Here is a 6,310-nt window from a genome sequence, read left to right as displayed (position 1 = left end):
AATACTGAGTCGTTACAAGGCAAGGGGTTCTTCTACATAGACGATCCCAGGAAACCCCAGGACATAGTGTCTATAATACTGAGTCGTTACAAGGCAAGGGGTTCTTCTACATAGACGATCCCAGGAAACCCCAGGACATAGTGTCTATAATACTGAGTCGTTACAAGGCAAGGGGTTCTTCTACATAGACGATCCCAGGAAACCCCAGGACATAGTGTCTATAATACTGAGTCGTTACAAGGCAAGGGGTTCTTCTACATAGACGATCCCAGGAAACCCCAGGACATAGTGTCTATAATACTGAGTCGTTACAAGGCAAGGGGTTCTTCTACATAGACGATCCCAGGAAACCCCAGGACATAGTGTCTATAATACTGAGTCGTTACAAGGCAAGGGGTTCTTCTACATAGACGATCCCAGGAAACCCCAGGACATAGTGTCTATAATACTGAGTCGTTACAAGGCAAGGGGTTCTTCTACATAGACGATCCCAGGAAACCCCAGGACATAGTGTCTATAATACTGAGTCGTTACAAGGCAAGGGGGTTCTTCTACATAGACGATCCCAGGAAACCCCAGGACATAGTGTCTATAATACTGAGTCGTTACAAGGCAAGGGGTTCTTCTACATAGACGATCCCAGAAACCCCAGGACATAGTGTCTATAATACTGAGTCGTTACAAGGCAAGGGGTTCTTCTACATAGACGATCCCAGGAAACCCCAGGACATAGTGTCTATAATACTGAGTCGTTACAAGGCAAGGGGTTCTTCTACATAGACGATCCCAGGAAACCCCAGGACATAGTGTCTATAATACTGAGTCGTTACAAGGCAAGGGGTTCTTCTACATAGACGATCCCAGGAAACCCCAGGACATAGTGTCTATAATACTGAGTCGTTACAAGGCAAGGGGTTCTTCTACATAGACGATCCCAGGAAACCCCAGGACATAGTGTCTATAATACTGAGTTGTTACAAGGCAAGGGGTTCTTCTACATAGACGATCCCAGGAAACCCCAGGACATAGTGTCTATAATACTGAGTCGTTACAAGGCAAGGGGTTCTTCTACATAGACGATCCCAGGAAACCCCAGGACATAGTGTCTATAATACTGAGTCGTTACAAGGCAAGGGGTTCTTCTACATAGACGATCCCAGGAAACCCCAGGACATAGTGTCTATAATACTGAGTCGTTACAAGGCAAGGGGTTCTTCTACATAGACGATCCCAGGAAACCCCAGGACATAGTGTCTATAATACTGAGTCGTTACAAGGCAAGGGGTTCTTCTACATAGACGATCCCAGGAAACCCCAGGACATAGTGTCTATAATACTGAGTCGTTACAAGGCAAGGGGTTCTTCTACATAGACGATCCCAGGAAACCCCAGGACATAGTGTCTATAATACTGAGTCGTTACAAGGCAAGGGGTTCTTCTACATAGACGATCCCAGGAAACCCCAGGACATAGTGTCTATAATACTGAGTCGTTACAAGGCAAGGGGTTCTTCTACATAGACGATCCCAGGAAACCCCAGGACATAGTGTCTATAATACTGAGTCGTTACAAGGCAAGGGGTTCTTCTACATAGACGATCCCAGGAAACCCCAGGACATAGTGTCTATAATACTGAGTCGTTACAAGGCAAGGGGTTCTTCTACATAGACGATCCCAGGAAACCCCAGGACATAGTGTCTATAATACTGAGTCGTTACAAGGCAAGGGGTTCTTCTACATAGACGATCCCAGGAAACCCCAGGACATAGTGTCTATAATACTGAGTCGTTACAAGGCAAGGGGTTCTTCTACATAGACGATCCCAGGAAACCCCAGGACATAGTGTCTATAATACTGAGTCGTTACAAGGCAAGGGGTTCTTCTACATAGACGATCCCAGGAAACCCCAGGACATAGTGTCTATAATACTGAGTCGTTACAAGGCAAGGGGTTCTTCTACATAGAAGATCACAGGAAACCCCAGGTGTCATGCCCTGGCTCTGGGACTCTGTTATGTTGAGCCAGGGTGTGTTGTTTCTATGTGTTTTGTGTGCTAGGGTGATTTTCTAGTTCATTTGTTTCTATGTTGGCCGTTGTGGTTCTCAATCAGAGGCAACGGTTTCCTAAATGGTTTCCTAAAGAAAATCAAATCCAAACCTGGCCAAAAGAGCACTCTTCCTTGGCTAAATGGAGAAATCTGGAAATTGATGAAAGAACGAGATTATTATCTAAAAATAGCCCTAAGATCCAAATTAGAGCATGACAGACGTAGGTTTACCATGTTGAGAAATAAGGTGATGAAAGAAATCAGACAGGCCAAGGCAAACTTTTTTATTAACATAATTGGTGAAGCAAAGGGAAATTCTAAACTGATCTGGGAGAATCTAAAAAAGTTAACAGGGAAAGACCATAGTAACACTGCAAAAAGACTAGAAATCATGGTGAATAACAATCTAACACAGGATGCAGTCGAAATAGCAATAGCCTTCAATTCCTACTTTATTGACTCTGTCAGGGTACTGACACAGAACCCCTCCACTGGTTTCTTGGGCTCAGTGCTAGTAAATGATGCTCAACCTGTCTTCATCATCAGGGAGGTTTCTGAGTCAAAGGTAGACAAGGTGATTAGCTCACTAAAGAACTCTAAAGCCAAATATGTGTTTGGGATGGACTCTACCTTTCTTAAAAACTACAAAGAGTCACTCATTGGCCCCATTACTAAGGTCACCAACACATCTATTGGTCTCGGGGTGTTTCCAAGGGTATGGAAGTCGGCCATAATAACGGCCATCTTTAAATCAGGCGACCCTGCTGATGTGAGTAACTACAGGCCCATTAGTATACTACCTGTGGTGTCAAAGATTGTTGAAAAGTGTGTAGCAGAACAACTGATTGCCCACCTCAACAACAGCCCCTTCACATTACATTCCATGCAGTTTGGCTTCAGAGCGAAACACTCCACAGAAATGGCCAACTGCTTTTTTCTGGAAAATGTGAAGTCCAAGATGGACAAAGGGGGCGTTGTTGGGGCTGTGTTTCTGGACCTAAGGAAGGCTTTTGATACTGTTAACCATGAGATTCTCATCACAAAATTGTCCAAGTTCAACTTTTCCCCCGATGCCTTGAGATGGATGAAATCATACCTTGAAGGCAGAACTCAGTGTGTCAGAGTGAGCAATGAGCTGTCGCCCACTCTTAGCTATGATGTGGGTGTGCCCCAAGGGTCAATACTGGGGCCCCTCCTGTTCAGCCTGTACATTAATGATCTGCCTTCTGTCTGTACTGGGTCTGAAGTTCAAATGTATGCAGATGATACAGTGATATATGTGCATGCAAAGAGCAAACAACAAGCTGCACAAGAACTCACTACTGTAATGGTCCAGGTTACAAAGTGGCTCAGTGACTCGTGTTTGCATCTCAATGTGAAAAAAACTGTTTGCATGTTCTTCACAAAGGGGGCAACAGATGCTACTGAGCCAGAAGTCTATGTGTCAGGGGAGAAGCTCCAGGGGGTATCTGATTTTAAGTACCTTGGCATCATACTTGATTCCAACCTCTCTTTTAAAAAGCATGTGAAAAAGGTAATTCAAATAACCAAATTCAACCTAGCTAATTTCCGATTTATACGAAATTGTTTGACTACAGAGGTAGCAAAACTGTACTTCAAATCTATGATACTCCCCCACTTAACATACTGCTTGACTAGTTGGGCCCAAGCTTGCTGTACAACAGTAAGACCTATTCAGTCTGTCTACAAACAGGCTCTCAAAGTGCTTGATAGGAAGCCCAATAGCCATCATCACTGTCACATCCTTAGAAAGCATGAGCTCCTGAGTTGGGAAAATCTTGTGCAATACACCGATGCATGTCTTGTATTCAAGATCCTAAATGGCTTGGCTCCCCCTCCACTCAGTATTTTTGTTAAACAGAAAACCCAAACATATGGCAGCAGATCCACAAGGTCTGCCATGAGAGGTGACTGTGTAGTTCCCCTAAGGAAAAGCACCTTTAGTAAATCCGCTTTTCTGTGAGAGCTTCCCATGTCTGGAATACACTGCCATCAGACACACACAACTGCACCACATATCACACTTTCACAAAATGCTTGAAGACATGGCTAAAGGTCAATCAGATTTGTGAACATGGTCCCTAGCTGTGTGTTGCCGCTTTCCATGTCTGTTGTCTGTAACTTGTGAGGTGTGGAAACACTTTGTTGCTTTTATGAATTTTGTCTTGCTGCTTTTTGTTCTATGTTGCTATGTCTGTATGCTATGTCTTGTTCTATGTTGTTATTGTCTATATTGTAATTGTTTTTAATAACCTGCCCAGGGACTGCGGTTGAAAATTAGCCGGCTGGCTAAAACCGGCACTTTTACTGAAACGTTGATTAATGTGCACTGTCCCTGTAAAAATAAACTCAAACTCAAACTCAAACTCAAACTCAAACGTGTATCAGCTGTTGCTTGTTGTCTCTGATTGGGAACCATACTTAGGCAGCCTGTTTTCCACAGTGTGTTGTGGGATCTTGTTTCGTATCGTTTGTTGTTTTGTTCGTGTGGTGTTCTCAACAAAATAAAGTATGTTCACTTATCACGCTGCGCATTGGTCCACTTCCTCCGACGATCGTGACACCAGGACATAGTGTCTATAATACTGTAAGGGGTTCTTCTACATAGAAGATCCCAGGAAACCCCAGGACATAGTGTCTATAATACTGTAAGGGGTTCTTCTACATAGACGATCACAGGAAACCCCAGGACATAGTGACTATAAAACTGTAATAAGCTCATAGTTGCTGTCACAAACTCCAAACTCCACACAGTTGTCACTGACTAGTTGGATATTCATTTTCCAGTGCACAAACAATTTCTGTACTTACAGCATTCATATAAATTCATTTTTATCAGGTTTTTGCTTCGGCTGACCTTTTTTTTTTTTTTTTTAATTTCATGTACTATTACCATCAAGTTATTATTGTTATAATAATAATATAATAATATGCCATTTAGCAGACGCTTTTATCCAAAGCGACTTACAGTCATGCGTGCATACATTTTTGTGTATGGGTGGTCCCGGGGATCGAACCCACTACCTTGTTATCATTCTGCATGCTATTCCTCTTAAACTGTTTAAGCTAGAAACGCCATTCAAACTTTCAAATGTGCAGACTGGTCTGGAATAGTGTGCTTGCAAACAGCTTTTTTAAAATACTATTTATACTTTTTAAACTGTGAAACCTTTTTATTAAACGTATTAAACTTCATCCACTTTCATGGGATTTCTTCAACATTCTAAAGCTTTCATTGTGACATCATGACTTCAAACATTCCATTCACTGTGAATGCAACAATGTAACTTTTCACACAAATCAGCAACTTTGACCCCTTTCCCAACAAGTAAAAAAAAAAAGGTCAGAGGGCACGACATCTCGGTCTACTTCCCTGCTATTCAAATCTGAAATCAAAACAAAATTATCTGGTACCGATAAAAAATGTTACAGCTGTTTTAGTAACCGCATCAACAACATTTTCTCGAACATTTTATAAACAACTGAAGTTATGACCACTTTCCCAACAAGTTAGACAGAAAGTTAGAGGGTATGACAACTTACTCTATATCTCGGCTATTCAAATCTGATGTCAGAACGAAAATACCTCTTACCAATCTAACGATACAGCTGTTTTAGTAACCACATTAACACATTTCTTTCAAACTTTTTCCAAACAACTGAAATTTTGACAACTTTCGCATAACTTTAGACAAAACCCTAGATGGTATGACATCTTCAAATCTGGACGTAGAAAATAATGATCTCCTAGCAATGAAAAGTTACAGAGTTTAGAGTGACAAAAAGTAGCTATCGAACGTCAGCTCACAGCTTTCTCATGCCTCATCATTGGAAGCCATTGCTATGGATAGTCAAACACCTGAACAACACAACTACTGACCACAACTACTGACCACAACTACAGACCACAACTACTGACCACTACTGACCACAACTACTGACCACAACTACTGATTACAACTACCAACCACAACTACTGACCACAACTACCAACCACAACTACTGACCACAACTACTGACCACAACTACTGACCACAACTACTGACCACAACTACTGACCACAACTACTGACCACAACCACACAACTACTGACCACAACTACTGACTACAACTACTGACCACAACTACCAACCAAAACTACTGACCACAACTACTGACCACAACCACACAACTACTGACCACAACTACACAACTACTGACCACAACTACTGACTACAACTACCAACCACAACTACTGACCAC

This window comes from Coregonus clupeaformis, unplaced genomic scaffold (genome assembly GCF_020615455.1).
Source record: "Coregonus clupeaformis isolate EN_2021a unplaced genomic scaffold, ASM2061545v1 scaf0430, whole genome shotgun sequence".
NCBI classification, from domain to species: Eukaryota; Metazoa; Chordata; class Actinopteri; order Salmoniformes; family Salmonidae; genus Coregonus; species Coregonus clupeaformis.
This window is presented reverse-complemented; position numbering follows the sequence as displayed.